This window comes from Danio rerio, chromosome 7 (assembly GCF_049306965.1).
Source record: "Danio rerio strain Tuebingen ecotype United States chromosome 7, GRCz12tu, whole genome shotgun sequence".
Classification (NCBI taxonomy): Eukaryota; Metazoa; Chordata; class Actinopteri; order Cypriniformes; family Danionidae; genus Danio; species Danio rerio.
Window position 1 is genome coordinate 21813122 of NC_133182.1, and position 11914 is coordinate 21825035.

The following is an 11914-nucleotide window of genomic DNA, read 5'->3' on the forward strand; positions in this document are numbered from 1 at the left end:
AGTAGACGCGCCCTCTCTGTGATAACAGCTCACGGTCAGCAGCTCAGGTCACGTGTGATTTCCCGATCGCAAAAACATCATGTTTAGACAAAAATTTAGGTGAATTATACCTTATAAATACAGTATGTGACTCATTCAACATCATTTGGAGGTGTCAATGTCACTGAGCAACGTGTGTAAAACAATGAAAAGACTCGTGCAGCCGCCTTTTCTTCTCTCCTGAACTTGAAAATATGATTGTCAGAATCGTAGAAATGCTGGTTTAAGATCGTCTAGGGGGTCGAATCGAGATCGCGATATTTTAACGATTAATTGTGCAGCTCTAGTGTGTACATCCTGATACTTCCGCTTTAGAATACACCGTTTTAACCATTGGGTGCACATGGTCCTCCAGTATGGTTCAGTAGTCCTTGGCAGTGATGCACACATCTAGCACAAGTATTGGGCCTTGGGAATGCCATGATATTGCAGCCCAAACCCTCACTGATCCACCCCCATGCTTCACTCTGGTCATGCAACAGCCTGCGTGGTACAGTTCTTTGGGGATTCTCCACACTATAAATCTCCAGAATGCAGAAAAGACAGTGCAGGTGGACTCAGAGAACAATACATGTTTCACATTGTCCACAGTTTAATATTTTCACTGCTGGCACCATTGAAACCAATCCTTGACGTTGGCACAAGCGACCACAAGTTTAGCTATGGTAGCCAGACAATGTATATTGACACAGTGGAGCTGCAGACAAAACGTTTTGATGGAAACAGTAGAATTGAGTTGCACACTTCAATCTGAAGGGAGTTGGACAGGTGTGGTTTTAGGGTTTTTTTGGTTACAATCCGGGTTAGCAATCAGAGATTCTTTTCAGACATATTTCTCGTGCATCCAGTTACTCCTGTTGGCGATGGTGTTAAATTTTACATTTAGCGAAGATTTGCGCTGAACACAGTTATTGAAACGCACCGCGATTAGGTGTTGTTGTAAACTTCTAAGAGCCCACAAAAAACCAGGGAGAATCTTTCGGTTGTCTTCAAAGCAGAATCCTTTTTAATAAGAGGAAACTCAGCGTGGCTGTGGCGTCATCGAAAGCAAACTCTCAACTCCACAGCAAAACATAATACATTTTATACATCTTACAGCATGTAGGTGGGGTCAGTCATGGGGGACAGTAAAACAAAGCATGCAAATGAAGTCTGGGTGCCATGGTTGCAAATGAAGTCTGGGTGCCATGCTGATCTCATCAATAGATAAGTACATCATTACAACAATTTGCAAATGATGTTCTGGAGACAGGGAATACAATAGATACAGCCATGCTGTGAAACCATTAATTACATCACTTTAGCATACAAATGAAGTCTGTAGTCAGCAAGGCAAGGTTAAATGTCCCTCCTATATGGCACGTCCATGCAATGATTTAATTAAAAAAACCAAAGAAAATAACTTTTCAGTTATACGTAGAGTATTGTTCATTTGGAATTAGATGCTAGAAATTTATATTTCCACAGTGTACTTTTCACTATTCAATCGTTTGCATTCGCCACGGTAACTAAAGCTCCCTGTCATCTGACAGCGGAAAGTCTTGAGTGATTGACAGCTGATATGAACTGATATAGCGACATGAAAGAGCGATTCAGCACGTTTTTAGAAGGAAAAAAAAACAACAACAGGTCGCACTACAACCACTTTATGCAGTCGCACAAATGCTCGCAAATATATTTTGAGGTCGCATAGCTTAAATTTTGGTCGCTATTTCGAGCCCTGTTGATGGTATGCTGCATTTCAATATATCAAGCAAAACTGTGCAATTACTCTAATTAATCTTTCACCCTCTGCTCTTACTGTTGGAATGTGCAATCAATGAAGACAGGTCACCAGGCTGGTTAAGATTAGCCATGAAACCTCCAACACCAAGTTGGCTATGGTTACAGTTTCATTGTCCAACCCCTGTATTCAAGTACACACACACACACACACACACACACACACACACACACACACACACACACACACACACACACACACACGCTACCCATTACAGAATAATGTATTATTACACTGTTTTATTGAACAATAAAATAAAAGTTTGCTAATGAAAATATCTTTTTTATGAGTGAAGAGCAGAAATCCACTAAGGCTGAAAATACATCAAGTAATTTGTCACTGACGCACATTTTGCTGCAAAACGGATTTGCTGCAGATATTGCACTATATGTTTATGTTGACAGACAGAAAAGCTTTATTTTGGTTACACATGCACAGCACACCAGATATTTGCACCCCATCTATCAGTAAGGATTGCGAAACAAAACACTGATCAAACATTCATTCTATTTTTGACCATGTGATCAGGGGAGAGCGCGAACGCAGTCCCCCACTACCAGAAATTATGCAGTCGAGATTCCCACATTTGGGGAATTCGCAGGGGTCAGCACAACCGGCAGTGCAATGGATGAGCCTCACCCTGGGTGAACCACCTTCCTGATCATGGTGTCTCCCCTGCCAGGTAAGTATGAATTGTACAGCCGCCTTGATCAGGGGGCACTTATGAAAGATTAACTTTCAATGACGATTGAACATCAAACTCGTATCACGCAATTCAATACAGTCAAAAACAAGATCTTGCTGATCAGTTCATGTGAAGTTTCACTTAAAAATCTATCTTTGAACAATGGAGTATCCTGATATCACACAGCAAGTTCCTTCCCATGATGCAACAGAAGCATCGAGCAGCCAATGAAATAACAGATGTTTAAACCCAAACTTTTTGAAAACTCAACCACAGTATGAAAACTAATGTTGCAATAAAATCCTTTACAACATCTCTTGGTGTTTGATGAATGATGAGATGACGTAAAACAGTCAACAGATGATTAAAAAGAAAGAATGACATGAGGAACAAAGGAACTGCTCTCCCTCATGAAGCCAATAAGGAAGTGACTGAAACTGCAATTCCTGGCTTGACCACTTGAGGCTGGATTCAAGAGGGAATCAATCCCATAGACTCCCCTGCGTGTTAGAAAGTCCAACTTTACAGCAGAAAAAAAGGGTTCGTGCAGCCTGGTATAAAAATAGTTTTGGTGTGTTTAGCTAATATTACCCCTCATGACAACCGAGAGGGTGACACTTTTTATTATTTAATGTATAGTACAAACACAAACAAACACACACACACACACACACACACACACACACACACACACACACACACACACACACACACACACACAAACACACACACAGTACAGTTCACGCTAGGGATGCTCATTTCGGTTAATTTTGCTAACCGACAACCGCCGCTCATTAATCGGTTATTAACGGTTAACTGGTCAGATTACTATTAATTTTATATTAAACAAATTGACGTGTCTATTTTGTGTCTGACACATTAAATATTGCATTTTAAAATACTCATTTAATTTTACATGCTAGCTTATTAATAATAGAACATAACATTTTCACGCATCTGCAGTCTTTAGCACAGAAGAACAGAATAAACTAAAAATGAATGAAGTAAATAGGACTGCCCTAAATTATTTTCACTCAAATAATTAATTTATATTACAAAACGAAAATACTGACTGATTCTTTTTAATAATTTTTTCAATCATGTGTTTTTTTCTTCAAACTAAAATCGCAGACTTCCCTAAATTGCTTGCTCCACGGAAAATATGCATTTATTTAATGCCCCGCTGTTATTATTATATTCACAAAACTTTTTTAAATTTTTAATAAAAATCATTATTTTAAAGATTATGTCTTGCTATGGTTTCCTCTCTCGTGGTTCAAGTGCGTGCGCTGCGTGATGAAAAGACAACAACAACGTGCGCATATGTTGACTTTTTGTAAACAGTTTTGTTGTTTAAATATGATATTGCATTAATGTGCATACATGCTTTATAAGCTGTAAAATAAAAAGTAAAACCTACTTTTTGCGTTTATGACGCAGATACAGGTCAACATCAGCGCTGGTTTGGCATCAACACGTCTGTATTAGGGATGCTCATTTCGGTTAATTTTGCTAACCGACAACCGCCGCTCAATCAGTTATTAACGGTTAACTGGTCAGATTACTATTAATTTTATATTAAACAAATTGACGTGACTATTTTGTGTCCGACAAATTAAATATTGCATTTTTAAATACTGATTTATTTTTTATATGCTAGCATATATTATATGTTTAGCACAGAAGAACAGAATAAACTTAATAAAATGAATAAAATAAATAGGACTGCCCTAAATTATTTTCCACTTAAATAATTAATTTATATTACAAATCAAAAATACTGACTGATTCTTTTTAATAACCGGCATAGGCTGTTTTTTTCCAATCATATTTTTGTCTTCCGTCAAATAAAATAGCAGACTTCCTCAAATTGCCCGCTCCACGGAAAATATGCATTTTTTTTATGCCCCGCTGTTATTATTATAAATCACAAAACCAGTCAAAACAGCCTATTTGTTGCGTTTATGACGCAGATCCAGGTCAACATCAACGCTTTTTTTTTTTCATCAACACTGTTTCAAGCAATATTCTTCTTCCATTTTGCTTCTTTGGCAAATGTGTCTGTAGCCACGGGTTATACGTTATCGTCCCGCAAAGTTAAGTATGTCTTGCAGTAAAACAACCGACCACAGCTGCGTGCTTTTTTTCATTCCAAAAACGCAAGACGCACCTCACTGCCTTTACGTTGACAAGGAAAAAAAAGGAAGAGAAGAAGCGCGGTCCTCTTATGAAACGACTGAATCAGCTGGGTATCGATTGTGCAAAAGTGCTGCTGTCTGTGTTGTTACAATTGTAATATTTAATAATATTGTGATATTCAAGATTTGTACATTCATACAGCTCTGGATAACTTAAAACAGTGATTAGACCTTCAGATCAGCATTAATGCGTCCTGAAGTAAAGCTAAACGGCTATAAACTCCAGCAAGATAGAGTGATTATATACAGAGTCATACTTTATCTTTAAATAAAGTATAACTATAGAAACTGGAATCATCTTAACTGAAAGCTTCTGCGTGTTTGCTAGCCTCACGCATCGCGCACCTGTCAGTCAGTCAGTCAGCACGTAAGCCCAAAGGATTAAACAGACAGCGCACAGCACTATACGGTTACAGAAAAGTTTGCACTGTTATAATCCACTTACCTTTTAATACGTTTTGATGCGTTTATAATCCGCTATTAAAAACAACAACAACAATAACTGAATGTTTTAAATGGGTAATGTAGCCGTGGATGAATGCATTTTGTTCCCCGCCATGGAAGAATGAATGTACCGGAAACCAAGCTCTTTAAAAGTTAATTTTCTCTAGTTGTCTTGACAACACAAACTGCTGCTCTGGGATGAGCCGCTTGCAAAAGATGCCCCTCTTAACGCAAAGGCGCATTCAATCGGCCCTTTATGCAGTCAAACTAAAAATATATAAAATAATATTTTTAATCGTTTAACTGATAGCATTAATCGGTCACAAATGCACCCTTTCGGTTAACGGTTAATCGATTATTTTGAGCATCCCTAGTCTGTATCAAGCAATATTCTTCCATTTTGCTTCTTTGGCAAATGTGTCTGTAGGCACGGGTTATACGTTATCGTCCCACAAGGTCAGTATGTCTTGCAGTTGAACAAGGGACCGATCACAGCTAACATACTTTTTCCATTCCAAAAATGTGAGGCGCACCTCACTGCCTTTATGTTGACAAGGAAAAAAGAAGAAGCACGGTCCTCTAATGAAACAACTGAATCAGCTGGGTATCGATTGTGCAAAAGTGTTGCTGCCTGTGTTGTTACAATTGTAATATTTAATAATATTGTGATATTCAAGATTTGTACATTCAAACAGCGATTAGACCTTCAGAGCAGCATTAATGCGTCCTGAAGTAAAGCGAAACGGCTATAAACTCCAGCAAGATAGAGTGATTATATCCAGAGTCATACTTTATCTATAAACAAAGTATAATTATGGAAACTCTGTTCATCTTAACTGAAAGCGTCTTCGTGTTTGCTGGCCTCACGCATCGCACAACCGTCAGTCAGTCATTCAGCATGTAACCCCAAAGGGTTAAACAGACAGCACACAGCACTATACGGTTACAGAAAAGTTTGCGCTGTTATAATCCACTTAACTTTTAATACATTTTGGTGTGATTATAATCCGCTATTAAAAACAACAACATTGACTGTGAATGGGTAATGTAGCCGTGGATGGATGCATTTTTGTCCCCGCCATGGAAGAATGAATGTAGCGGAAACCAAGCTCTTTAAAAGTTCTCTGTAGTTGTCTTGACAACACAAACTGCTGCTCTGGGATGAGCCGCGTGCAAAAGATGCCCCTCTTAACGCAAAGGCGCATTCAATCGGCCCCTTATGCAGCCAAACTAAAAATATATAAAATAATATTTTTAATCGTTTAACTGATAGCATTAATCGGTTACAAACGCACCCTTTCGGTTAACGGTTAATCGATTATTTTGAGCATCCCTAGTACAGGCGATGCTCGACAACAATGTGTCTAAGGAACATTTTTTTACTCGCAAGCTTTTCTAAACTGGAAATGGTGAGATCCAGATTTGCTGCTCGTCTCTTAATAAAGATGCAGCTCTAGTTGCCGTTGATTGTCCTGCCTCTACAGATTTGGTAAGTAAGCGACCAGTGGTCTTTGTTTATTCAGATGGCAAAGTTAGTTTGTATCGAGCTAACTATTACAGCGAGTGTAAACATGTTAGCACCACAATCAAACTTACTGTCGTGAAGGGTTTTCACCGCACTTTGTGACAGGAATAACACACACGCTTCCTGACGCTACCTGCCGAGTGCATCTAAGTTTCAGGGAAATGCAGAGGTTTTTTTTTTCTCTCATTGCCGTGTGGTAACAAATATTGCATGAAAAATGCACGCTTAGAGCAGTTCCTCATAGGGCTGGATGATATGGCAAAAATTTTATCACAATATATTTCTTAATTTCGATCGATACGATATAATTCTGATATTGACATGGACAATATTAAAAACAGGGAAAAAAACTGCTAAGAACGCACACAATAGATGTCTGTACCTAAAAATCTAGGCAAACTGAATATGCAAACTCTATAATACCTCCAGACTCTTATAACTTTAGTTTTTTTTAAATAAAAACAATAAAAAACATTTATGTTCACTTTTTATTTTAGTGAAATGTGTGTTTTTAGCAGCATAGGACGCATATACGACTGTCAACAGCTCAAAAAATGTGTCTTGGTGTTTCCCTTTAAACATAATAAATTAATTTTATAATTATTAATAGTTATATTCTGATGTCATCATTTTACTGTGAAATAACAAACAGGACATATTAAGTCTGTTCAAGTCCACCATTATGACTATACAAAACTTAGCATTTAACCAACAGTAGACCCACACATAGGCCTAATATTATTAGTGTTGTTTTACCATATGTTTGAAAATTAACAATAATAATAGGCTAATCATAATAACCTTTATTTTACATTTACAGAATCGTGAGAAAACTACGATCTTGACTTTAAGCAAAAACAATCACGATTCACATTTTAGCCAGAATTGTGCAGCCCTACATTTAACCACACTCAAAAATGAAAATTGTAGGCAGCAGATACCCTATTTATCCAAAAGGTGGCAACATTCAGCCATCAAATATGCCACTGAATTCTTGAAAAATGATCTATCTAGCAATGAAACATGAAGTTTTATGAGTGAATAACTGAATCGTTTATTGAAAATGAGACTAAAAATAAATATGGGTAGTGCAAATTATAATGTAAGATTTCTACATTTACCATCATCAGCAACAGTAGCAGTAACTAATTTAATTACAGTAAGTAATTTTTCACAGTACTGAATATTTCAGTTTATTTTTATTCACCTGACTATTTCTTCATTTTATTTTTAATAAAATTACAGGTTCTAAGTTCTGCATGTTAAAACCTAAAGGGTCTTGCAGTAGTGTTTTTGTAATAAATGTAAAGTAAATGACATTGGTCTTATCTTTTTGACTGGTCCAAAAAAATGGTCTGATGTGACTAAAAATGATGCGTTCTAAACCGTAAGATTTGTGACTACACCACTAGAGTGTATATTTTAAAAGGTGTGAGCATTTCAAAATCATTCATTATTTGGGCATAACTACAAGCAAGTCCACCTCAGAACAACCCGTATTAAGTGCTAGAAAACACAAACAAATTAGATACAAAACGTCAGATAATCATTTGAGTTTACACACGCAGAGAATATCCACGACACACTCAGAATGTCAAGCATGTATCAATCCGTCTTATCTCTGAATCACTACTGTGTAAATTTTAATCTTCCATTAACTTGATTAGGGGGTGCACCGTTCCCGGAAGTACTGCAATACCGGGTCGATGCGTGGAGTGGACGGAGCAAGCCCCTATTCCATCTCCCTATTCCAAAAATCAATTTAATATATGGTGCCCGGGTAGGGCACGTATCAGATATTAAACTGATAAGAACAGATACTACACTTGATCTTAGCCAAAAGGCCGAGAAGCGATACCCACAAACTGTCAGGAGGAGGGACCGCATTTCGGGAAACAATAAAGAGGATGACGGCTGGCTATTTTAACACATTTAAAAAAACCACAGAGCCATCTTTATGTGTTCTTATAAAGACCACACATGTAAATGACCACAGGCTCAGATTACTGCTTTTAAAATAAAAGCAGGTTTTAAAATAATAACAGACTAGAGGAGTGGCTTACTAATGAAGTCCTCCAATCAAACACATGCATTCTACTTTTAAGCATTTGAAGCAGCAGCTTTTATAAATCACAAAACGTTTCAAACGGTGATGAAGTGGAAACACATACGACACGACCGCAGAGGTAAAATTCATAAAAACAACGAATACGCTGTAAAATACGCTTCAAAACACGGTGATGGTCTGCCACCTAGCGGACACACTGTAAAACATGCCTTTACACACTGTTAAGGGTCTGCCATCCGGTGGACAAATGCGGAATAGCAAAAACATTTTATTCTTACCAGCACAACCCAGCCGAATGTAACACTGACAAACACGCTCCTGGAGCACCCCTCCCCCTTCCTAATGTCTGACAACCACACCGTGCGTTTGGAGATCATGCAAAAGACAGTGTTGATGTGCTCCTGAAACGTGTTTAGGAAGTGTACAACAAATTATAATAAACACTGATTAAAAGCTTAATGTTGTTGTACAAGACGGACAACAGAACCTCAGTTTAATTTGTAGGCGCGTCTGTGTCCCCTTACAACAAACAAACACAATAAACAACTCATAAAATTTACAAACAAAAAAGGCACGGGTACAATAAAAGGATAAATCTCGGACCCTTCCACTAATGTCAAAAGATAATACTGTATTTCTGATGGAAAAACACCTGTAGGCACATGCAGAGGGTCGCAAGTGTTAGGCTACAGTAGATCAACAAACATCTCCTTTAATCCACTACATATAGACATATAATAACGTTGGCACACTCGGATCAGACAATTCACCGTTAACGTTAGATGTGAATGTTTGCCACGCATTTTACGAGCCTAAGTTATGAATCCTCGTGACACAAATAAAAGTAATCAAAAACTCATCTCCGTGACACAGCTAAAGTAATTAACTTGAAATCTTAGGTAAGTCACACCGATGCATCTAAATCGTTAACGTTACAAACCCAAACAAAATGCAACCTTCAAGAAACCTTACCTGAGTCATGCGTAACGTTAGGCCCGTAATATTAGCAACGCCACAAAACAACAGCAAACCGTCGACGACTTCGACGAAACATCTCAAAAACATCTGATTTCGATTACTGTTACATAAAATTCTTTAAGCCACTCACCTGGGAGCACGAGCTGTAGTTTTTCACCGACCATCACAAAACCCGCGTCCGCCAACTCAGGTAATACACCATACTATGACGCGACAAATTTGCGCACGTGCATTCTCTAAAGGTCAAATACTTTTTCCACATCCTTAGATTTTAACCTCAGGTGTAACTTAAAGGTACCGCTTGTAGGATTGCCATCTAGTGGTTGATCTAGTCATTGCAGTTGTTGGGGGGAACAATGGAGGTTTTTATCACCTGACTCCTCCTCTACCGATGACACAACGCAGGTTGCCAGATTGACGACACCAACATAAACGAACATTACTACATCACATTTCCCCTGTTAAAAACCTCTTAAAGAATAGATCTGGATAAGACTTTTTATACAAAATGCTCCTCTCATCAGAATAACAACATGCAACCATTAACCCTACATTAATAGATGTTAGTAAGTAGTTTATAGGCTACTTACAGCTACACATGCTGTATTCTTGACTTATGAGCCCATTTAATGTGCTTAATAAATGTGTTTTCATACTTTAATGATTCATTTTTCATTACTAAATTAAGAATTTCATTATTTACAAACCAGTTATTTAAGAATAGCTGGTGCTATTTTAGGATAACTCAGAATGAGTTAGAGAATGATTCTATTGAAATCAACGTTTATACATCTTATTATTCAGGCATATACTAAGAGTTAATTTGTATGTTAGTAAATGCTTTATTAACTCAACTTCATCCAGTTTTGTGACCTAATCTAAAGTGAGGACTATTTATGCTTTATAAATTCCTAATAAATGACAATTAAAGGCTCAGTTAAATTCTAAACAGATTATTCTACCATTTAAAATATAATAAATCACAGGTGTCAAACTTGTTGAAGTAGGACTGGAACTAAACTCTGCAAGGCTGGGGCCCTCTAGGAATTGAGTTTGACACCCCTGCAATTATGTATTCTTGCAATCAAATATAGCATCTAAATGACATTAAAAAAAGAAAGTGACAAATAAATATTATAAAATATGTAATGAAAGTAGTTTTCTCTTGCTGTTGTGTCACGGGTGTTACACTTTTTACAAAAATCTCTTAATAACTATAACAATAACAATAACTTTATCTTCCTATCCGCTGAAGAACTACCAATCACTCAGCATGTACCTTTAATAATGTTAAAGAGATTTAACAAGCATTGATTAGATTTTCAAACATACCATTTTGTTGGAGTGCAGTGCACTTATCCGCTCTTCTGAATCACTCTGTAACTTAAATGTCGTAATGCATCTGGTCCGGACAGCTAAATTGCATGTTGTTAAGACACAGTGTTACAACATAAGCTGCTCAGCCAACATTTGAATATTTATATTATTTGCAAAGCAAGACAACACAGAGTGCTAAATATTATTGTGTAATATAATATATATAATATAATTGTGTAAACGTTTCCCAGGGAAGGATTGCGGCTGGAAGGGCATCTGCTACGTAAAAAAAATGTACTGGATAAGTTGGCGGTTCGTTCCGCTGTGGCGACCCCGGATTAATAAAGGGACCAAGCCGACAAGCAAATGAATGAATAATTGAGTAAACTGGCAGTTGGTGGGCTATAGATGCCAAAACAAAGACAGACACTCCAGCACAAATTTTCAAATGAGAATAATGGACTTTAGCTTTGTTTTACAGATAAATAAGTATGCTCACTTAAAATGTTCTGCAAACATATTATGGTATTTTCCTGCTTTTGAAAGAGTCATAAACTTACATACAACATCTTTAAAAAGTTTACAAATCTATAATATTTTTGGGAGTTAAACTGTCATTAAAAAGTCGAATAGCTGGGCAAACATCTAGGCATACTTTGATCAAATAGAACTAATATTCATTATCATCATAATTATCATTAATAAAATACAATTTTGACAGTTTTGAATTTTTTTTCTTTTAAGTATTTATTTTATTCATATGGTCAAGATGTCCCCTTTAGTCACCGGAACCAGTTTTAAAATTCAGTATAATAACCAATCAAGGCCGCACAATGGCTCAGTGGTTAGCACTGTCATCTCACAGTACGAAGGTCGC

At 37.1% G+C, this 11914-nt stretch overlaps 1 protein-coding gene, 1 long non-coding RNA gene and 2 other non-coding genes across 4 annotated transcripts in view; 1 reads left to right on the forward strand and 3 right to left on the reverse strand.

Annotated features, from left to right (window-relative positions):
* LOC101882514 (uncharacterized) overlaps positions 1-9984 on the reverse strand; it is a 47035-nt gene extending 37051 nt beyond the window's left edge. The window contains exon 1 of the long non-coding RNA XR_224919.6: positions 9851-9984. This is a non-coding gene — a long non-coding RNA (uncharacterized lncRNA). The remainder of the gene's footprint in view (positions 1-9850) is intronic.
* Positions 1-11914, forward strand: part of efnb3b (ephrin-B3b) — an 888832-nt gene that overhangs the window by 874052 nt on the left and 2866 nt on the right. The gene's annotated exons all lie outside the window — the stretch shown is intronic.
* On the reverse strand, positions 2348-2512 carry LOC137496263 (U1 spliceosomal RNA). Its single transcript, XR_011016457.1, has one exon. It is a non-coding gene; the product is annotated as a U1 spliceosomal RNA (small nuclear RNA).
* Positions 8340-8530, reverse strand: LOC137496264 (U2 spliceosomal RNA). The gene has a single exon (XR_011016458.1). It is a non-coding gene; the product is annotated as a U2 spliceosomal RNA (small nuclear RNA).